Here is a 23,696-nt window from a genome sequence, read left to right as displayed (position 1 = left end):
TGATTATGGACTAGAATCTCTAAAACTTGGGAACCACAATAAACCTCTCTTTTAATTTGTTGGTATTGGGTATTGAGTTCCAGCTATAAGACAGCAACTAAGACACTCTCTAAGTCAGAGGAGCAATACCTGCTACCTTGTACCCCATTTTCTATCCTAGAGGCCTGTGACAGTCCTTCTTCCAACCAGGGAATGGACAAGTTGGCCTCAGGATATGCTGCAGTTTGGATCTGGAATGTTCACCCAAGGCCCGTATCTAAAGGCTTGCTCCATAGCTTAACAATATAGGGAGCCAGGGATTTAGCTCAATGGTGCCTCCGCCTGCCTCGCACGCATAAGGTTCTGAGTTCAATCCCTAGCACAAAAACAACAACAACAAAAAAAACAATATAGGGAGGTGGTGCAAACTTTAAAAGATGAGCCAGGTCTAGAGGTACAGCTCAGTGGTAGAAAGCTTTCCCAGCATACATGAAGCCCTGGGTTCAATCTTCAACACACACACACACACACACACACACACACACTCACGGGGGGGGGGGGTTACCAGTGGGAAGTCTTTAGGTCATTGGGGGCCTGGCCTCCAAGGAGACTGTGAGACTTGGCCTCTTCTGTTTTTTGCTTCCTGGCCATGAGAGAGCGTGGTTACTCTGCCATATACTCACACCATGATTGCTGCCTTGCCACAGGCCCCAAAACAATGGGTTCCAATTAATCATGGACAGGAACCTCTAAAACTATGATCCAAAACAAATCTTTTCTCTTTATCAGTTGATTATCTCAAGTATACATTACAGTGACGGAAAGCTGACTAATACAGGACCCACTAGCTACGCTCAAGCAACTTCCTTGAGCCATGAACTTCCTTCCCAAAGTCTGTGTGGAGAATGAACACATGAGAGTAAGGAGCTGAAACATCCCTCCACTGCTGGCTCCTCAGGTAACTGGTCCACAGGATGCAAGAAATGCCCAGGAGGGATGCTTCACCTAAATTACAGGTGCCTGAACAAGGGGCAAATCAAATTCTACTTGACAGGCTCCCTTCCCAGACAACAATATCACTCTCCCTTGCCTCTGCGTCCCTGCTAACCCCTGCTCCATTTGAGCCCACCTGGTGCCCCTCCTGTGTTCCATCCCTTCTCCTGTCTTTATCTCCCAGCCCCACACATTGTTCTGGTCTCCTCCAGGATGATATCAACTCACCTACTCTCACTAGTGAACTCATTTGACAGGACACGTTCACCTGTCAATAATGAGAATTGGGGCAGGACTGGTGGAGGGGATATCCTGTAATTTTTTTTTATAAAACTAGAGGGAGTTCCATGTGTCTCCCCTTAAAAATATGTATTTATAAATACATATATACACACACACTCACATACACACACACACACACACACACACACACAGACGGGGCGGGGGGAGAAAGAGAGAGAACTTATACCAGAATATATTAATAGTTATGCTGGACATTATTAAGTGTTAGATTTGTCTTGCCAGAAGAAACCCAATATTCCAAGGGGAAAAGAAAACTAGAGAAGCTGCAGCAACTTTCCAGAGACAAGAGCTGATCTCTAGGGCCTCCAGCATCTGAAGGGCCTAAAGAGGGAAGGAGCTGGGAAATGGAAAGGAGCCCCAGGCAACAAGAAGAGCTGTGTTAGAGAAAGATCACAGACTGTGGGGCCAAGGTATGTGGTTTGCCTGAGCCAACACTCTTTAAATTAATTAAATGCAACCTGATTACATTCCATTGTTCACTCTTTGATTTCAGAGCATTTATCCCAGTGTAATTCCTGGCGTTTACTCACATGGTGCTAGTTTGCCTGGATTAAGTACCAAGAAGGCAGGTTCTCTGTTCTTCCTGTTCACTGCTGTGTGTCCTTGTCTTAGCCACTTTCCTTGCAGCTGGGACAAAATACCTAACACCTGCAACTTAGAGGAGGGAGTTTATTTTGCTCACATTTTTAGTCCATGATCAGCTGGCTCCAAAGCAAGATGGCATGCCAGAGGGGCATAGGAGAGAAAAGGCTGCTTGGCTCATGATAGCTAGGAAGCAAAGAATAAATACAGTCACCTTCCAAAAGGCCCTGCCTCTGAGTGCATGAGCTTCACAGGGAACATCTAGATATAAACCATACTGTTCTACATCTGGACCCCCAAAAGCTCATGATCATCTCTATGAAAAATGCATTTGGTTCATTTCTAAGAGTTTCAAAAGCTTTAACAGTTCCCAGTATTTCTGAAAAGTCCAAGTCCAAAGTCTCCTCTGAAACTCAAAGCAAATTCTTGCCTGTGAGCCCCCGTAAAAATAAAAAAGAAAGAAAATCAAATACTTCCAACATACAATGGCACAGACAAACATTTCCACTCCAAAAGGGAGGAACGGGTGATAGAAAGAAAGGAGACCAAAGAAAGACCAAAGTCTATGTCCGGCACCAAAGATGTGAGCTCTGAAAATCTTGGGTGGTCTCACACCTAAAGCACTGGTGGTGGTTGTAGATGTCATAGCTTCTCTCTTCGGGTGGCTTTGCTCCATTCTTGAGGCTTTCCTCAGTTATTTCATGTTCTTGCTCTTCCAACTTTCTGAGGTCTCTGCTGCACTTTCGGCTTCATTTTCACAGCTTCATGCACTGCGCTCTCAGGGAAAACTGCCTGGCCTTCCATGCCCTCTTTTAAAATCTGGGTAGAAGCCTCCCTGACTCCACAATGCTTGCATTTTGCATGCCTGTAAAACCAGCATGGATGACACCAAGGTCTGCCACTAGCTCCAGCATAGCCAGGCCCTTTTGCATTTGGATGTACTTTGATGGCTGAGCAATGTGAACTGAATTCCAGCAAACCAGTTCCCTAGGAGGCTTTTCTTTAGCAGGGTGTCCTGGAGCTCTCTTCTCAAAGCAAAGTCTTTTACTTTTAAGCAGCAGAAGGCAGGTCTTGCTATTTCCTCACATGCCCTCAAGGCATCCTTCTCATTGTCCTAACTCAAAATGCTTGGCTGCTTTTCACTCTTTTCAACAACCTAGCTCTCCTCGACAAAAAGTTGATAAGCCCCAATTCTACCAGAGTTTCCTTTTTGGCCAAACTCAAAACATTTGAAATCATCTAGCTATTTGGTTTGCTCTTGATTTTCAGTATAAACCTGATTAAAAGTTTCCAGAAGTACCCATGCTACAGCCTGAAGATTAAGCTACCTTGAATGACCTCCACCAGATTAATTAGTCTACCACTTTTAATCTCAGTTTGCCATAAAAGTCTCAGGACATGAGTAAATGTAGACAAAGATTCTCCCAGAGCATAACCCACATGGTCTTGAGTTTTCCTGCTGATGGAATCTTTGTTCCCAACTGAAATCTCCTGAGCCTGATCTCTAGCATCTGCCTATCAGCCTTCTAGTCTTCTGAATTCCAATCAGAATCTCCTGTCAAGCTTGGCTTACAACACTCCAGAGTTTCTTCTTCAGCCAGAATCTCCAAACCTTTCCAAACTCCTCCTGTAAACCATTTCCAATGGTTTCTGAACCACATGGTCGGGGAACATCACAGCAATAACCCCAATTCTCTGGTACCAAAATTTGTCTTAGTCACTTTACTCATAGTTAAAACAAAACACCCAACACCTGCAATTTAAAGAAGAAAGACTTATTTTGGCTCATATTTATAGTCTGTGGTCAGCTGGCTCCAAGGCAGGACAGCATGGTGAAGGGGTATAGGAGAGGAAAAACTGCTCACCTCATCAGCAGGATAGCAGAGAATGAAGGGAAAATCCAAGAAGAGAGATATACCCTTCCAGGTCCCACCTCCAGTGACCCACCTCTTACAACTAGACCCCACCTAACAGCAAATCAGCTATACTGATCCCATAATCCAATAACCTTCCATAAATCACTGCCTCTGAGCATATGAAGCTTTGGGAGGGACATCCAGATATAAACATAACAGTCCTTGATGTAGCTATTAGAGCCACTCTCTCCCACAAATTTTAGGGGACATGTCATTATCTGTTAGCTCAAGTGGATCAGAAAGTTAAAGATGGCGTTGACTTCAGAAGTTCAGGGACACCACAGATACTTGGGGTCCCAGAGCCTGGTTGGAGGTGGTCCTAGTTTCATGAGGGCCCTGTCATATAGGAGCCATACACCTTCACAGTAGGGTGGCCAAATTTAACAAAAATATATTGGAATGACCAGTATCTGTGACATTATATAATTTATTCACCCTTTGCCAGGAATTCAAATTTAACTGGGCATTCTGTCTTTTATCTGCCAACCCAAACCTGTGGGGAGATATAAACAATGTTGCCAAACCTTACAATGTGCCCTTATCCAACTTTATAGCCCTAAGCTCATCTCTTTTGCCAGCTACTCCACAAAAGAAGGCAACTGGTAGCATACCCTTGTTACTAAGAAGGAAGCTAAGACCCAGAGAGGTTCAGAAATTCAGAGTCCCTCCCATCCAATAACATTACCACAGCCCCAGAACTTCAAGCCTCAAGTGGCTCAGCTAGAAAGCAAGGGACCTATGAAGCATATAACCAGGTCTATGGTTCTCTTCAGCACCTCTCTTCTTACCCACCACTCAATTGCCCTTAATTTCATGAAGTCGATCCTTCCTTCTATCCATCTGTCCACCTGTCCTTCCTTCCTTCCTTCAATTTTTATTTTCTCCTCCCTGAATAGACAAATGGGATGAGCTGAAGGCTGTACTCACTTCTGGTGGCCATCAAGACCATCCAACAAATCACTGGGGGAGGGAAGAGACCAGCCTTTGTTCCTGGAGGGATTATGGCACCTCTTAGGCACAGGCAGACAGGAATGGGAGAGCAGAGCACAGCTCATGTCATATGCATGAATCTAGAATTTTCTAATTATCTTTTTCCCCAACCCAGAATTTAGTAAAATCTCTTTTGAAATCTCTTTTCTCATGTGCAGAGCAAAGGTGGGAGGAAGGGAATTTAGCACTAAAAGAATCTGCTGCAAGCTAGGGTATGGTGGGACATGCCTGTAATCCCAATGCTTTAGGAGGCTAAGGCAGGAGGATTACAAGTTTGAGCTAGACCTGGGCAACTTAGTGAGATGCTGTTGTAAAATTAAAAAAAAAAAAAAATTAAAAGGGCTGGGGATGTATCTCTGGTAGAAGGCTCTGGGTTCAATCCCCAATACTGACAAAAATAAATAAATAAAATCTGCTACATAAGGCAAGTTCTGATACCTCTAAAATACAGCAGCCCCTCATTTTCCTAAGCACAGTGACATTCAGGAAAGTTAGAGATATGTTCTAGGAGATGTGAAAGGGCTCTACAAAATCTGGTAAAATGACTTGGTGCTCCAAGGATACAGAGGGAATGAAACAGCAGGGGGGTTCAGCAAGGACGAGAGAACAGTTGTGGAGCTCCACTGAGGACAAGTGCCCTGGCTCCCCTATATCTTGAGCTAGGTTAACAACATTTCAGAGAATTTTCACCATAGGAAGGGATGTTTTGCATGGAGAATACTGCAGGGGCTAAGCTGGGAATCCAGCTGGTGGGAGGTAAAGGTCACAGAGAGTGATATGGCCAGGGTGGGGGACAAGGAGGACAGACTCCCTGCACACACCCTTTCTGCAGCCCCAGCTCTTCAAGGCAGTTTCATTTTGATCTCAGTGAGCCTTCGGATTGAGTACAAACTACCCTGAGTAGGAGAGGAGACAGTCCAGGCTGCCTTCCACTGACCGTGTGCCTCACCCACTTGGAGAACGCAGACATGGAGGCTCACAGACCAGACTCACATCCTGACTACAATAGATCGGCCTGTGATGTGATGAAGAGGAAAGTATCACCTGATTCCTTATCTGCACAATAAGGAAATAAGGTAAAGGAATGGTCTAGGGTACATAAGACGTTTCACATGTTGCTCACTTTAACTTTGCAGCTTTTGCCCTCCATTCAGAGAAGTCAAAATAAACAAAAACCACAACCATCTTTGTGAGGCTCCCCCAGCTCTCTGCCTCCTGGAGGAGTTAGCCTTGTGCCTTACATCTGGAGCAGGTCCATTTCTCTGTCTCTCTTGCCCTATAAGCTTCCAGACTCAGGAAGCCATCATTCCTCCCTTCCACCCTGGAAATAAGTTTCCTTCCTGTGGAAAAAGCACAAAAGCTTATGCCTGTTCAGGGACTTAGGAGAGGTAAGCTGTCCTGTCCCTGTGAACCCAGGCAGCTGCCCATTAGACATATTTCTGGGGAAGGGAGCTCAAGAGTCCCTACTCTGGAGCTGCAAGACAGCCACCCCTGCCTGAACCTGGGCCCAGCTGCTCCGTGAGAGAACTGGCAGGTGAGGCCCACATCCTGCCACGGAAGGAGCTTCATGCAAATGTGCAGAGAGAGGTGGCTGGGGTGGAGGAGGGGGTGTCCACTGTGGTAGAAGCAGCTGGGTCAGGAAGGAGCATGCTGGGGGTGGGGAGGAGGATGGGGGTGGTATGCTTGCACCAAAGAGCCCAGGACAGCTGAGGCCTGGGAAAGTCAGGGACCCCTAGGAGGTTCCAGAAAGGCTGGGCCTTCCTTACCCCTATTTTTGAATTCCCCTCACCCACAAAGAGTTCAGGGCTAGGTGCCAATCCCTATGCTAGGTGCTTCCTTGTCCATAGAAGGACAGGGTATGTGATGCCCTAAATTCCCAGAGGCTGTGGCAGCCTGGCTAAAGGCCGTCAGTCCCATGAGGAGTTTATTATCAGCCAATGGCAGGTTATCCTTCCCAGCCTTTCAGCAGAGGGATGAATTCAACAGTGGGATTTTAGATCCTAGAATCGCAGGCAGTGGCTGGAGCCTTCTCTTCCCAAGACTCCCTTTACCTCAGGGTAATAACTGTAACTAGTAGGCCACAGAGTTTCTCAAACAGGGACACTTTTGAGAATGACATGGTTCCTCTTGCATATCAGGGCAACAGGCCTAAACCAGAGCTAAACATACAGATCCTCCAGTTCTAGCCCAAGGAGAAGCTGGGAGCTTGCTCACAGCTGAGTCTGATCTCCAGTCTTACAGTGACTGACCACACCCTGAGCTGCCTCAGCCCAAGGCCTGCACATACAACCTCTGTCCAGGCCCCAGGATCAAGGCTTTCTTGGAGAGTCAGCTTCATCTTCAGCAGTCACTGGGACTTTGGGAGGGCTTCCTCCACCCCAGACCCTTCATTCCTGTAGACCTTCGGGGGCTCTGGGGGTAGGAGGGGGAGACAGCAGGCATGAAAAAACCCAGATGGGGAGGGGCAGGGTAAGGGGCGGAAAGAATGGAGAGAAGTAAAGGGGAGGTGGGGGTCAAGTGAGGCCAGCTCAAGCCAAGTACACACAGCACAATCCAAACCCCTTGTCTCCTTCCCACCCACCTGATCCAGCCCCTGCTATGAGGGCCCCACATGTCTCAAAACATTCCCTGCTCCCCCCATCCTCACCTAGGCAGACCCACTAGGCTCACCTCCAAAGGACTCAGAAGCAGAGGGTTGTCCTGGGCTCCCCAGCCTCGGGGGCACTTCCTGCTGCACAGTGTAGTCTGTCTGCCTCAAGAATGTGGTGGCGGGTGCTTCCGACTTCCGCTCCCTTTCACCGGCCCGGGTGACACACACCCCTCCCGCTCCCCAGAACTCCCCAGCACTCAGGGCTGCTCAGTGCCTCACACTTCCTGCATTCAAGGCAAGAGCCTCTGCTTCCAGCTCAAGCACCTCCAGCTCCTTCCCCATGGCCCGCTCCCTGGAGCAACCTTATAGCACTGGCCCAGAAGTAACCAGTCAGGGAGTGCACTGGCCTCTTCTGAAATGGAAGGGCCTGGGAAAAAGAAAGGGGGAGGTGTGGAACAGGAACTGGCCCCTCCACCTTCCTCCTGCCTCCCTCCTCGTGCTTCTTCCCCAAGTTCTGATGTTCCAGTCACCTGCAGGGTAGCTTTTCTTCTCCTGTTTTAAACATATGGCATTTCAATTTTTATATGGATATGTCTCATGTTCCCAATAATCGAGACACCTGATACAAGCACCTGGTAGTTACAAAGTGTCCTCCATCAGTTCTCATATAGACTTTGTTCACATTCATGATACCCATTCCACAGAGCCACATCTGGGGACAGGCACAAGGAGGTTAAACCACTGCCCAGTCTTCCACAACAGGAAGTCATTAAGACAGGGTTCAAAGTTGGCCTCTGAGCATATGAACCCCAAGTCATCCCTTCCCCAATGGCTGAACTCCCAATATGTCCTCAAGATCCAGGCTGCAGGCATCCCCAGGATGAGAATGAGCCTATGAGGGGCCACACACAACATACCATTCTCTCTTCCCTTTACATAGTCAGCTTCTTCTCCAGCCTCAACTACCACCAACTTCACTGCTGAGGGTCCAAAGCCCACTGCCCCACCCCAAGCTCCAGCCCTCAGAACCCCCTAACAGGAGCCCCCTGCACTGGTGTGTTCATAAAAGTGGTGCCCTCAGACCAGGCCACCATAGTTGAGATGTCTGGGCTCTGGTTCCAGCTCAGGCTCTGGCATCCTCTAGCGGCTCGCTCCCACTGCATGAGGGAGACCATAGCACATGCTGCCTGGAGTCCATGTACCCCCCACTCTCTATCACACTCTGGGTGCTCAGGATGCTGGAATTTTCTGCTTCTGGGCCCAATGGCATCCCTCTCCTTCCTTCAGGACAGGCCTGGCTGCATTGTGCAGCACTAGACTGGGGCGAGGGGAGGCAAGAATGCTGACATCAGGAGCTGTGGGTGGATCACCATCCTTGAGAGGCAGGGTGGGGGAAAAGAAGGGAGGTGGGGCCTCAGCAGGGGCACAGGCTGGGCTGGGCTCAGAGGAGGCTGAGAATCTTGATTCAGGCCTGGACCTCAGGTCGCCACTAAGGAGAGGAGAACTAAGGTGAATGAACAGGACATACTTTATATGGCAGCGTGTCAGCGTCATTTAGAACCTGTCCATACTGGACCTATCTATCATATGGGGCCCTCCAGCCCCCTTTCTAGGGCTGGCAAGTTAGGGCAGCCTTATCTCTCAAGCTCCTCAAACTCAACAGAACAAAAACCTGATTCATTCTTTCCACCAAGCTGTAATTCCTCCTGCATTTTGGATTTTACAACTCTCCACCCTGCTGCATACACCAGAAACCTAACGTCACTGAGACCTACACGCAGGCACTCTTCTCAGCCCCTAGACTCCCGGATGCTTCTGGACTGTGGGTTTGGCTCAAGCTATCACTAGCTCAGTGTGGTCCCTATGCTAGAAGCTGCTGATGGGTCAGGAACAAAACACAGGACCCCTGAGCTTCCAAACTAGTGACAGAGAAAACAAACAGGATATTTGACAGAAAGTAAATAAACCAACAGAAAAATTAATCAACACTTGCTTATAAACTATGATGAATGCTGGGGAGAAAGGAATGAGAAGTGAGAGAAAGAATGCAGCTGCCCTGGAACCTCAGAAGAGGCCAGAAGGGCCACCAAGGGAGGAGAGCTTCATGCTGAGGGAACTGCAAGTCTAGTTCCTTACCTGGGGTGGGAACAGAAAGCAGGTCAGAGGTGGGAGAAGATGGCCAGGGCCAGAGCGGCCAGAGCCAGCCAGATGACGATGGGTCCCCACAGGAAGCCAACGTATCTTTTAAGTCGAGCAAATAGCAGGTCAGGGAGTATTTGTGCATTTAAGATCATCTATCTGCTGCACGAAGAACAAGGGTTAAATAAAAGCAAGGAGACCAGCAGGACCTGTGGAAGGCCAGATGAGGAAGGCACTTACTGGGACTTGGGATTTACACCGGGAACAGCTGAGAAGACTTGATGCTACAGCAGATGGGAGGTATAAAGGTGAAACACAAGTCAAAGGCAACATCCACATTTCTGGCTCAAGCAACTGCATAGGTAGTAAAGGTAGCATTTGCAGAAGTAGGAAAGAATTGGAGAGACAAACTTAGGGGAGGAAATCAAAAGCCTGATTTTAAACTACTGAGCTATCTATAAAATAGGTATTCAAGTAGGCAATTGAAAAAGCCACCTGGAGCTTCTTAAAGCACTGTGCCCCTCAGAGAGGTGGTCAGAGCCTGGGGTGGTGGAGCTCACCAGGATGGGAGGGGAGAAATTGCAAGGAATTGTCAGGAAGGTGAAAGCAAAAGAAGAGAATGTTGTCGCCCAAGACAAGAGAGGAGGTTGCTTCAGAAGGAGGAAGTGGTTGGCTTTGTTGAAAGCTACTGGCAAGTCCAGGAAGATAAGAAAAGAGAAAGTGATCAATCATTTAATGTGGCCATGCAACAGTTATGGATAAGCAATGTTGGGAGATGTGATTCTTCCTTAAACCAGAACTCTGGTAGAACCTCCCAGACTCCTGGGTCCTCAGCTCAATTTCATCTTCTACAACTTTCATCTCTTTCCCAAGCCTGTGCTGAGCAAACCCTGGGTGGAAGCCCCATTGGTGGGGACAAGGAGCACCTCTAGCTTGGGGCATGTTGTGGCTTCTGCCCCAGAGCCCTGCAACGGTGAGCTCTAATGTGGTGTCCCCTTGTCATCCCCCTCTCCAGGGCCCAGAGAACAGCCCCTTGACATGAAGACACGGAAGCAGCACAGAGCCTTTAGTGAGCTGCTTCCTGTTTGCCTGTAGAGGAACCTGGTAAACCCAGGTGATGGTCAAGTGGCTTCTCATGCACAGAGCACAGGAGGGGAGTGGGGCCCACTTTCCAGACAGGAGCACTGGGGATCTTGGCACACAGACTGCCTCTGGGAGACAGAGGGAAGAGAAGAGGGAGGTGGTAAAGGAAAGGGTGTGGGTTCCTGACTCATATTGCTCTTTCCTGAGGACACATGTGCTGACACTCACCAGGCCCTCTGCAAGCATAAGCTCCAGGCCCTAGGGGTCCAGGTTGGGGAGGGGTATTACCATCCCCACGCAGCAGAACAGACAGGGTCAGAGCAGTCACTCAGGCTCACACAGGCAGTAAATGGTAAAGAACGGATTTGAACCTAAGACTGCTGACCCCAGCAAATACACCTTCTGCTCTACCCATTATCATCTACATGCTAAGGGTATGAAAACGGAGGCTTAGGGCAGGCTGTCTTTGCAAGCCAGGTATGCTACCATGGTATAAACCTGAAACCATTTCTCCCAACTCAAAATTTATTGCAATTCTGGAGCCGATGGAACTTCTGGGGGCACCAGCTACCTGGCAGTGTGAAAGGGGAGGCCTGAGGCACCTCAGTGTATTTCCATGCCACTCAGTAGAAGTTCTCTTCATTAAGGAAGCCTAGGAGTAAGACAGCCCTGGGTGCCATGCTTTAGAAAAGATAGCTCTCTCACCCCTTCAAGCCTGAACCAGGAAGGACAGACAGGAGGACATCTGCCTCTCCACACATTCTTCTGCCAGGTTAGATGTTTTCCATTCTGCCGGCCCGTCTGATGATGGGCTCCCAGGGATCACAGACCTGGAGGTAGGGCCAGGAGGTGAGGGTTTTTTATGACTGAGCATATGGGAGAGCCAGAGGCACCCTGCTCCTGAATGCCTATGTCTTAAAAGGGAGGGAGAAGTCTTTTACAGGTGGGGTAGAAAGGAAGAGGAAACAACCCAAGGTAAACACCACCATCAACCTCCCAACACATATGTGTGCATCAGTGCTACGCTGTTTCCTGGAGAAGGGCAGGAAGTGATTACAAAAGTGAACAAATGTCTATGGCTGCACATGGTTGCCCAATCCCACAGTGGGGAACTGTCCCTACCCTGCCTGTAGCCAGTCAAATGAGACTTTCGTGTCTGGGGACAGATGCCCAAGGGCAGAGTGCCCAGGCTACAGCACCCAGGCCCTTCTCTCTCCAGAATGAATGTTTGCTCCAGATTTTATTCCCTGACCCCGTGCTACTCTCCAAAGCTGGGTGCTTTTAACATGAATACTTTCTCTGCAGCCACTTGTCCTAGGTCCCTCCTCATGGGCTCTATAGTTACTCTCCATCTCAGTTCCCTTGGCACCAGAGGGCACCCACAGAACATCTGCCAAAGCATATGTGCATGCCATTACTTACAACTGCAAAAACACTCACACTCTCAAAGTCCACAAAAGGAAACCAGATAAACAGATGACAATGTAGCTCTATAGATGTAGGGTGAATCTAGGTAAACTTTAGGGATATTATTTTTGAAATTTAAAGAAGTACAAAGATTCTCATAGCATACAATTAAGAAAATTATTTATATATTCCGTATGATTTCAATTTTTAAAGCCTTGTCTGTACACTTTCATAATAAAAGACCAAAACATTAACTGATAGCTATCTATGCATAGCAATGGTATACATTATTTTAATTTCTTTATGCTTGTTTGAGATCTACCTAATTTTTAAAAATAAATATGTATTATGTTTATCTTGGGGAAAAAATAATAAAGATGTTAGCAGATTAAATTTTTGGGTTAAACAACAACTGAATTTTTCTGCTTACTTCAGATACTGGAAGACACTTTTACAACCTCTAGCCACTGTCACCCCCATTGCTAGTGGAGGATGGGAAGGGATGACCAGCATGGGCTTGAAAAGTGTCTGCACAGGTGCTTGTTCTTGTTATTTTTATTGTTGTTGGTTTTTGCGGTGCTGGGGATGGAACCCAGGGCCTGGTGCATGCTAACCACATACCATCCTACTGAGCTACAGCCTCAGCCATGATTATTTTTCTCAACCATTAACTGTCTCCATCTCTCATGAGGCTGCCGCTGTGACCTCTCTGAGGGAGGCATGAGGACCCACTGGGAAACCCTAAGTTGGTACAAAAATTATTCTAAGGTGAGGACATTTGAGACTCAACAGATGCAGAAAGAAGCCTTCATGGACCTTCACATATGAGGTAAGGCAACAACTTTTGGGAAGCAAGGCTGCCATAAATTCCTTCTTCAGAGAGTACCTACTCCCAGAAGGGAGAACAGAAATAAAACCCATCCCAATCCTTGTCCAGGAGAGTTTTCTGGTCCTGAGGGAGCTAGTAAACCTACTCCTGCCTGTACAAACAAACATGATCACTAACTTTCTCTCTCATGTGTTTTCCCCAAAGCCCATCTATCTTTCCTACAGAAGCCCATTTTTTTCTACCCACAGCAGCCTTTTTCTGCCTTTATCAATAATCTTTTGTCAATTTAATTCACAAGTTCCAGGCCCTAAATCTAAGAAGATAGAAGGAAAAGTGTTTGGGAGAAAGCACCTGCCCCAAGAGTACCTCCTCCCCAAATCCCCAGGTCTAAGGTTGTGTTTATCTAGGGTATATAATACACATAGTGGACATTTTAATGGTTAAGTATTTATCTGAACATGCATTAGAAAAAAATATAGCTGGTGCAGAAAACCTGGAATTTCATGCTTAGGAGCATGATAAAAGAGCTAATACTATACCTACTTTATGCTGCTGGTTTTTTTTTTTTTTGGTACCAGGGATCAAACTCGGGACCTTGCACTTTCAAGGTAGGCACTGGCACCACTGAGCTAAATCCCCAGCCTTGCTGTTTTTTAAGAATATGAATTTGAAGAAAAATATTAAAGAAGTAATACTAGAGGTGAAAGACTCTGGAGGAAGAACAGAAAGTCTTCTTTTTTTTTTTTTTTGGTACCAGGGATTGAACTCGGGACCTTAGATTGTATGATTAGCAGGACAGCAAGGCATGGTGAGCTTTGACAAGATGAAGGAGGAAGACACAACTTAGAGCAGGGTATTTCCTGGGCCACCCATAAGGTGACCTATCCCCCTGGTGGTACCTACCCTTCACCCTGCCCATAGCAACAAAGCAGAGAGCTTTCCAGAGCCCTCCATACCAATGGGGAAAATTCACGCTCTATCTGTGATCATCACTGAGGGACAAATGGACACCCTGGCTTGGCAGCTTATAGCAGGAACAGCACCCAGGCCTCCACGAAGCTCATGCCTAGGAAACTGAGACTGCACCTCCACACTTCCTAAAGCCATTTTCCTCCTTCCTGCCTCAGCAGGCCTACACATCTTCCAAGGCCATACCCACCCAGAGCCTCCAGGAAGGCAGGGATCCTCCTTGGGCTTTGTTGTACATAAACCACTACCCACCCCTGCCCAAATTCAGAGCAGCAGAGTCCATGTGGAAGGGATGCTCTCCTGAGCTTGGCAGCCAGAAAGGTAAAAGTTCAAAACTGCGCTGGTGTCCTCGGCTGGCTCAGCCTGTCTGTTCACTTTTCCCTGGGCTGGGCAGCTGCCTTGGGCTCACTCAGGTCTGGCTGGGCCTCTCTGACCCTTCTGGTTCTTCCAAGGTGATTTGACTCCCACATGCTCACCTCCCAGTGACCTCCCGAAGACTCATAAACCCCTCTCCAGCCCAGAGTCCTAACTGCCAGCAGGAGCCCTCCAGCGAGACTTCAGATGTAGGAGCCTGCCCTCCCAGAGCCTGTCTAGCGATTGCCTTGACACAGTTAGGGATCACCATGATGGACAGGAGACTGGGACAGTGAAGTAAATCCCCAGGCAGAGTAAACCATTACTCTTTGTAGCAAAGCATGTTTCAACAGCCCTATCATGAGGTCGTGATAAAACCACAGAAGCATGAAATGAAATGCATGAAATGAGAATTTTTTTTTTTTTTTTTTTTTTTACCAAGAGAAAGCCTAAATTAGCCCTCTAGTCTCACTTGCTCTTAGTCAACCTAAAAATCACTAATTTTGGAGGTCATGGACCTCTGATGTGTGGGTTATGATAAAAGTTACCTGAGTTACTTCCCAGGGACCCGAAGGCCACTTTTGCTAAAATCACTAATCCTTCACTTGAGTCTACAAACATCTGATGGGTAACTAAATGGGATAAAAATCTTAGAATCTCTGTTTTCATTTGTGTCTGTCCCCTTCACTGTCTTAATGCTTAGGACAAATTCTACTCAACTTTGCACATAGACATGTCAACCATTTAAAAATATATTACACATGTGACCGATGTGGTGCGTGAGAAAATAAATAAATAAATAAATAAATAAATAAATAAATAAATAAATAAATAATATATTACAGGGCTAATGTGGTCTATGACCTGGTAGACCTGGTGGGTGTTTTCTTTTCCTTCTCTCTTCTCCCTTTTCCACCCTCATCCTTGAGCTTCTTCAAAGCCACAAAAGTCCAAACACCTGAAGTCCTTCAGCCTTGCCATAGGGGCCAGACTCAAAAGGCCAGGATGTTTTGCACATGATCATGGTGTGAGCTACACAAAAATTCTAAAACCTCTCAGACAAGTTGACCCATGACCACCCAGGGATCCAAGTCTATCACAAAAAGAAATATCTTGTGGAACTGTGTCCCTGGCGAATGGAAATTCACAGATGTTAGCACACCAGAGCAAGTCAATACACACCTATTCTGAGAGCAGACTGGTCCCTGTCTCAACCAATACTAACTCCTTTCACTGAACCCTCAATTCAACTGAAACCCCCTTCTCCAATAAGGTTTTGCCTGGGCAGAGATGTGTATGCTTGCAGTGTCTGGCCCAGTCTCATGGCTACGGTCTCTGGGTCAAAGATTCCATAGTCTGGGTAGCAGCCTCCAATCTGCCAGTTTCCCAAGCGAGCAAGAAGCCTTGCCAGCATTCTGGGCTCCTCTCCCCTCATGCCTGCAGGGTCCAGTTCTGCTGGTTCTACATCTCTGCTGGCCCTGCCGCCCCACCCCACACAGATCCCACCTACCCATCCACCCCCAACCTCCTGCTCCCCGATCTGGAAGACTGCAGGGACTTTTTGCCTCTCAGAGTTTATATCCTCAGTCCACCCTAATTCTCTGCCCCTGGGATATCACTGCTCTCCTGAAAAGTCTTTCCTGACTGGACACTGTCCTTTGCCAACACCCTTCTCCACACCCACTGCCTCTCCTTTGTTCTTTTAGGGAAAGTCCCACCCTAGCATTTGAGATTTCTCCCATCTCATCTCATGATGATCATCACCACCATCACCACCACCACCGCTGCCGCCGCCTCCACTGCCCTGGTTATGGCCCCAGCAGTCTTGCAGAACCTTCTCTAAATGTCTGGTACATGTCCCTATGCTGTCCCCTTTGTTCTCTTCCCACCCATCCTATCCTCTCCGTCCTTTGAGGCTCCTGCCTATCACAATACTCCCCTAACTCCAACTATGGAACACAGTGTGGCAAATCAGAAGAAATAAGCCAAGTATTGCCCAGCAGGCATACAGAGTCTTTAAAAAGAAAATGGTCAGGATTTATAGCACAATACAATTTATGTAAGTTTAAAATACATGCATGCATAAATCAGCATCATCTATTTTTCTAAAATATACCCAGCTCTAGGGATAAACCTACCATAAATATATCAGAGTGGCTGCTGCCCATAAGGGCAGGGGGCTGGCAGACACAAGCAGCTTTCACTGGGACTAGGGATGCAGGAGAAAATATTAAGTCCTCTTATAATTCAATCATGAACAAAAAAGAGAAAAATTCTATTTAAAACATAAGCCAAGTGCTACAGTTTGGATCCAGAATGACCTACGTGTTAAAGGCTCAGTCCCCAGCCCATGATAGTAATTGGGAGGTGGTGGGGCCTTTAAGAGGTCAGACCTAGCAGAAGGTCTCAGGTCATTGGGGTCATGCCTTCAAAGGGACCCCAGCCCCACCTCTGTCTCTCTCTCTCTCTCTCTTTTGCTTCCACTATGCACTCCCACTTTACCATAGCTGCAGAACAATGAGGCCAACTGACTGAAACCCCAAAACCATGAGTCAAAATAAACCTTTTCCCTTTATAAGTTATTTTATCTCAAGTATTCTGCTACAGTAACAGAAAGCTAACATACCAAGGATATGAACAGTACAAAGACCAGTAGCTCAAAACATATGTAAGACTCAACATCAGTCACCAGAAAGTTACACTTATTAATAATAGTGTTTTAATTAAGATTACAGATATTTGTTTTTATCTGTCTAATCAGCAAGAACAAAAACCTGATGGTACACCAAGTTGGAGCTGTGGGGAAACCAGCACATGCACAGTCACGCCATGTCTTGAGAATGTAGTCTAGCAATACAATCACAAGCTAAAATAGCAGAACTTTTAAATCACACTTAGGGGTTTCTCCTGCTGAGGCAGTCAGAGAAGTGAGAGATGAGGTACAAGTAGGCTTAAAGCACTCTTGTCTATCATAGCCAATAAGCAACAATAGGAAGAACAAGCTACAAACCCACAGTGGACTACCTTAATAAACATAATAAATACGGTACATTCAGTGAGACAGTCAACACTGACTTAAAAAGGATAATGTCCATGTATGTGTCTTGCAAAATGATTACAACAAATGATTAAGTTTTTCAAAAAAGAAACATTCTTGAGTGTTATTTCCTACTATTTGTGTTAAAAAGAGGAAGGTATACATACACATATGCTTATTTTAAAATAGAATATGCATTCTTTTTTTTTTTTTTTTTTTTTAGAATATGCATTCTTAAGAAACTGTCTCTGAGGATGTAGCCATGCTTAGGGGTCAAAGGAAACTTAGCCCCACAGCTTCCATATTGTACTTAACCACATTTCTACTTTGCACTGGAGAAAACCTATGCTTCCCTCAGCAAGCAGCTCTCATTAATCATTTAAACCAGCAGCACAAGGTTGATTTGCCCCAAACTTCCCTAATCTCCCTCCTCCCCCATTCAAGACATGCAAATCAATAGACCACGTTTCACCAACCATTTCTTCCAAGGATAAAAGGAGCTTGAACCTGGCTTCAGAAGACAGGATTTCAGGATGCTAGTCCACCGACTTCTCTGTCTTGGGGGTTACAGAATAAATCTTTCTTGCTACAAGATTTGTCCTTAATTCACTGGGCACTTTGGGACAGGTCAGTAAGTAGACTTGGGCTCAGTAACAAGAAAAATCAGAGAGCAGAGGATGGGGAAAAGGAGGAGGATTTTTCACTGTGTACCTTAAGGGTTGTTTGAATTAGTATTTTAAATTTTGATACATCCAAGAATTACCTCTAAAAATTATTTTAAAACAATACTTAATCTGTGCAAGAAGTACTTAAAAACATCTTTTTTAAAGGAGAGAAGTAGGGTGCACCCACAACCCCTGTGGTCCTCTCTCCTCCCTTCCTGTTGTCCTGTTCTGTACAGTCCTCTCCACTGTGGCCAAAACCCACCCCACCTCACACAGCTTAGGACCAGCACTTGCATGAAAAAGCCACATGGCCCCAACTACTTTACCAATGGACCAATTCCATGTGCCAACTCCATACTTCCCTAAAAGTTGGGATAGCACATGGAACTCCATCTTGAGAGAATCTCTGAACAGTGTGGTCTGAGGTTGGGTAGGCCTCCTGTGGCCTCCTGTGGCCTGGTTTCAACCCTGGGACAGTTCCCACATCCTGCTTCTTTGGGCCACATTTTGAGCATATACCTACCAGTCTTCCCCATCACCTAGGTCTTTCACGTGAACATTAAGGGAGCCAAGTGAAATACAACTGCTGTGATTTGAATGTGTCTCCAAAATGCCACGGATTGGAAACTTAGCCCCCAAAGCCATGTGTTAATGGTATCATGAGGGCTCTGCTCTGATGAATGAACAAGCCCACTTGTTGATCAAAGGTGTAGTGGGTATCACAGTAGTGGCTCTGTTACACAGGCAGCTCTCTGGTGAACTTGCTCTGCCACACTGCAGCTTGGTCCTTGTCTCAAGACAAGATGTCCCTCACCAGGTACCAACTTGAACCTCTCAGCCTCCAGAAACATGAGCTAAATGAGCATCTATTCTTTATAAATTACCCAGTCTGTGGTACTTTGTTATAGCAACAGAAAACAGACTAAGACACCAACTTCCTCTAGACCACTGTTCCCTACCCTTGACTAAATTGCAATGGTATTGGTGATCCAGGTGTCCCAGCTTCAGCTGGGGGGCAGAAAGAGATAGGAATAGGGCTGATATCTAAGGGATGTGTAGGGTAAGGTAACAGTTGGAGGGGGAAAACTGAGTCCTGAGCATGAGCGAGCAGAACTTAGGGGAACCTGACCAAAAGCCCTGCTGCACCCTACAGTGTTCACCTGCACCCATATCCTCATGCAGCTTAGGACCAGCACTTGCATGAAAAAGCCACATGGCCCCAACTACTTTACCAATGGACCAATTCCATGTGCCAACTCCATACTTCCCTAAAAGTTGGGATAGCACATGGAACTCCATCTTGAGAGAATCTCTGAACAGTGTGGTCTGAGGTTGGGTCTCTGACCTGACTACAGTCCAGTGGTTAAAAGCAGTGGCCAGAAAACTGCACCACCTGATGGCAGATTCTTCACTTCCTTGAGGTGCAGCCCTGGGCAATTTTCTTCCTGTCTCTGAGCCTCAGTTTTCTCATCTGTGAAATGGGACAGCAATAGCATAGACCTGACAGCTTGCTATGAAGATCCTTTGTGTTATTACTGTATTTAAGGAGCTCAAAGAAGGGTCTGATATATAGTACATGCTCAACAAATGCCAATTATTTTATGATCTATTGGCTTTTCAAAGACTTCTAATAAGATCATTTTATTACTTTAAGGATGAAAAAATAGATGATCACAATTTTCCCAGAGAGCAATAGTTTTTCTCCTATTTCCAGTTGCCAGGGTCTTTATTGATTTGAAAACCTTGGGATCTGCTTCCTGCTTTAGACCTCTTTGTGTGGTTCCCACAATGCATTGCCTGACAAATAGATACAGGGTGTAAGAAAAGCAAGTGAAAACTTTCCCGCAGGAGATACACTGTATCTCTGGTGACCACCTCTGGCAACCAGACCCAACCCCAAGTTCACCTGGGGATACTCCAAGATACCCACTCCCTCCCAAGGCCATACACCAGCTTTGGCCCTGATCTTCCTCTAGCAAATTCCATGCTCATGCCTTGCTCAGGCCTCAGGGGTTTTGTACTCACTGTTACCTTTGGCTGGAATCTTCTTCCTGACAGTACATGTCCTCTTTCAGGTCTCTGCTCAAATGTCACCTCTTCCAGGCCTGTGCTAATCACTCTAGAGAACAGAGCAGCCCCTGTCACCTTCAAACCTCTCTAGCTGCTTTTTCTTCTTGGCATTTATCTGACATGACATAAACAGTGTTGCTTATTTTCCATTTCTCCCCACCAGAAAATAAGGCCAACGTGGAGAAGGACTATCTTGTCTAATAATGTGCCTTTTAAACCTGGAATAGTGCCTAGAACATACAGACCATCAATTAATGTTTGATGAATGAAGAAATGAATGAACGAGAGAGACAACACAGCAAGTCTCCTGTGAGACACAGATTTCTGCCTCTGATTTAAGCCTCCCAAAAAGAAATACTCTCAGGGATGCTCACCATTTATCACTGCTCACAGAATCCTTATAGGAAGCTTATACATAACTCCCTGTCTCTATCCTGGGCTCCCGGATTTTCAGGCCCTGAAAATGGTACCAGTTCCCTCACCTCACTTAGAAAGTCCTCTTGCACCAGGCATAGTGGTGCACATTTCCAGTAATTCCAGCACTCTGGGAGCCTGAGCCAGGAGGCTAGCAAGTTTGAGCCCAACCCGAGCAATTTATCAATTTAAAGAGATCCTGTCTCAAAATAAAAAATAAAAGTCTGGGGATGTAGCTCAGTGTGAAGGCCCTGGGTTCTATCCCAGTACTGCAAAACAAACAAAAAAGCAACAACACACACACAAGTCTGTTTGCAACCCTTTCTTGATAAGGGCCAGTTTCTCTTATTTGTTTCATCATTTTTGTTCTTGTTTTTACAGCACATAGCATTCTCTGAAATGGTGTGATTCATCTGCTCATTTGCTTATTTTCTCTCCTACAACCCCTACATAAATGAGAGCTGGGTATTCCAGGTGCCTGCACACCTGACTGTGATTGGCACTCAGTAACTATCTGTTGAATAAATGAAGGAAGAAATGACGCTTCTTACCCCCTCCAAATACAGGAAATGGAAGTGTCAGGAAGAAAAGAATGAATCACGGCATTCCCTGCCGTCCAAACTTGACCTTGGCTCTCCAGTAGAGGGGCTCACAGACATCCAATTAAATGCTAATTACATTCAATCAGCGCTGGGCTGGGGAAGGAGCCTGGCTAATGAGGTTCAAGGGCAGGTGGACCTGGAGCTGCAGGGACTTGTGTGATCCTGGCCTCCTGACCTAGACATATGGGCCATAGACACAGAGGTGTGTGACCACATTGATCAGGGCAGCAAAATCCATCCTGTGGCCAGGTAAAATCCAACTGAGAATGCTCACCCCTGGCTCCCTCCTCACGGAAAGGACAAGGCCCTAGATTCAATTCTAGGGCCAAAAAGGGAGGGATTTATCAGCTGAGCAGACACTGTTTACCTTCCCAGGAATGCCTGATGCTTTCTGGCCAGACACACCTAGAAGGGCCAAGGACAGGGGCATATGCACTCACCAGGGGCAAGGAGAGCTTGGATCTCCATACTCAGGGAAGTTCTGGGGTGCAGCTCACCAGCTCCTACCAAGCAGGGCCTAGCTGGTCATGCACACCAGCCCTCAGTGTCCCCTGGTTCTGATACTGATAACTTCATGAGCTCCCTGCTCTGTTGCGGGGCCTTGATACACAAACCCACCACCCCGGCTGCGCAAGGCCCCGCACTCACTCTCTCAGTGGAGCGCAGCCAAGCCTCCCTGACTGCCCCAGTCCCTACCATCTGGTTAGGCTGGTTGTTAGGGTCTCCTGGTTGCTCCTGGCCCTCCTGAAACCCCTTTCCAGCTCCAGGCCCACTGTCCTCAGCATCTGGGCCACACAGCAGCTCCACAGGTGCTCACTGACAGCTCCGTCACAGTCAAGCGGGGTGAGGGGAGACATCTCCGGCTCAGCCCCAAGCCCTACCTTTCCCACGTGCCCTTACCCCTTTCCCGCAGGCATCCGGCTCCGGCCTTCCGCCGGCCCGGGCGCCCCATGGCTCCGCGCCCAGGCGGCGGCTGCGCGGGGCCCGTGCAACCCAGGCTCGAAGGAGGTCTGGGTTTCCGGGAGGGCGGGGTCCACGCGGGGCGGGGAGAGGCGGGGCGCGTGCGAAGCCGTCCGACTGGTCCGACCGCCAGCGCGCTGGGCTGGGTGCCTGGCACCTCCTGCAGTCCCTGCGCCTGCCTGCGTGCACCCGAGCGGCTGGCACCCCTGGCCCTCGCCAGTATGTTTTTCCAGAGCATAACCGCGAAAATGAGCCCAGAGCCAGAGACGTGCCCAATTTGAACAAGGCAATAACTGAAGGTCCTGACGGCAATATCCAGCTTCAGTATTTCTGTTAACTATGTAAAGCACCATATGTGAAAATCTGAGTTAAGTGATTCTGTACTTCCTGTAGACCCAGTAAAATTTTAGCTCCCCAGAAAGTAGTAACTTGAAAAAGTCCATCTCTTAAATGCCTATAGTGAGTTGATCTCGTGTTCTCTGAGGAACAACCACAACATCTAATACTGATTGAATGCTGTGTGCTAGGTCCTAAGCTCTCCATCCCTCTTTCTTAACGATTTTGATTCTCACAACAATCCTATGAAATAGGAAGCTTTTCACCTAAAGTGGAAACTGAGGCACAAAGGAGTTAAGTAACCTGACTGAGCTCACGGAATGAGACAGAACCTAAAGGCCGTGCTCTAAATCACTGGGCCAGGCTGCCATTGTGTCTGTTAAGATGGGAGCCTGGTGCTAGGCCAGTCATCTTTATTTGTTCACTTTATGAATATTCACTGTGCACGTGCTGAATGTATGCAGGCACTGGCTAGGCACTGTGAGACAGAATGATGAACCAAACATAAGGAAAGCTACAGCCTACAGGGCAGAGAGCAGTAATGTGATTGACATAAAGATGCTGGAGGCAGAGGGTGCTTCCTGGAAGGGAAAATCCTAGAAATGAAGAGATCACAAAGGGGAGAGGCACCATGTGTGCACACAAACACCTTTCAAATCTTCAGTGGACTCCTGAACACACACACATGGGACAGGAGTTCAAATAACCCAAAGGAAAACAATAGTGAGCACAGATTTGCACCCTTAGTTGTAGATTGCTAGGGAATGGAGTTTAAACCTTGCCATTGTAAAGGGGCTTTGGAAACTGTTGAGCCTTTCCATTGAAACCCTATAATGATCATACATAAGGAAGAAAGACTGCTCAGAATGAGAGGCAATACCCTAGAATTAGGGTTGAAACTAAAAGGAATTCATCCAAAATATAAAACCAATATGAGCTTCCAATGGTTTAATTTCCTGTTAGAACAGAGCTTGACCTTCTTCAGAGGGAAATAATAACAGAATTTAGAGCACTTAAAATGAATCATTTACATTGTTCTTCTTATAACACAAAATTACTAGACATTCAAAGAATCAGAAAAATGTGGATCATAGATGAGAGGAAAGACAACCAACAACTGTCAAATGAAATAAGTAATTAAGGGCTAAGGAATTAAAAACAAAACTATGCTAAATATGATAAAGAACCTATAGGGGAAAATAAAACATACTGAGTCAAAAGATCAAGAATTTCAGGAGAAATAGTACAATCATTTTATATAATAAGTATCAAATGGAATATAAATAAATCTGCTCCAGTGAGGATTGTCTCTTATCTTTATTACCCTGGAATGTAAAGACACCTCAATCTTTGCCCTCCAGAGCAAAGGCTGGGCAGGTTTTCCATTGGCCGCTAAATAAGATCAGTGCTTCCTACTATTGGGCTCCTCTCCTATAATGTACTCCTCCACATATGACACTAGTCATGCCCTGTGTTCA

The 23,696-nt window shown here is 46.7% G+C and overlaps 1 protein-coding gene across 8 annotated transcripts in view; it reads right to left on the bottom strand.

The window, feature by feature from the left end:
* Positions 1-21,956, bottom strand: part of Psd4 (pleckstrin and Sec7 domain containing 4) — a 38,539-nt gene extending 16,583 nt beyond the window's left edge. For 2 of the 8 annotated variants that reach the window (XM_004844537.3, XM_021258177.2), the window contains exon 1: positions 21,823-21,956. The gene's annotated coding sequence lies outside the window, so the exon portion shown is untranslated. The other 6 variants (XM_021258174.2, XM_021258175.2, XM_021258176.2 and 3 more) reach the window with 6 other exon arrangements.
* Positions 21,957-23,696: the final 1,740 nt, after the last annotated feature.

The sequence above is a fragment of the Heterocephalus glaber genome, unplaced genomic scaffold (assembly GCF_053883595.1).
Source record: "Heterocephalus glaber isolate CG9 unplaced genomic scaffold, H.glaber_assembly_v1.0 deba00000470, whole genome shotgun sequence".
Classification (NCBI taxonomy): Eukaryota; Metazoa; Chordata; class Mammalia; order Rodentia; family Bathyergidae; genus Heterocephalus; species Heterocephalus glaber.
Note: the sequence above shows the minus strand (reverse complement) of the source record. Positions and strands in the feature narration are given on the sequence as shown.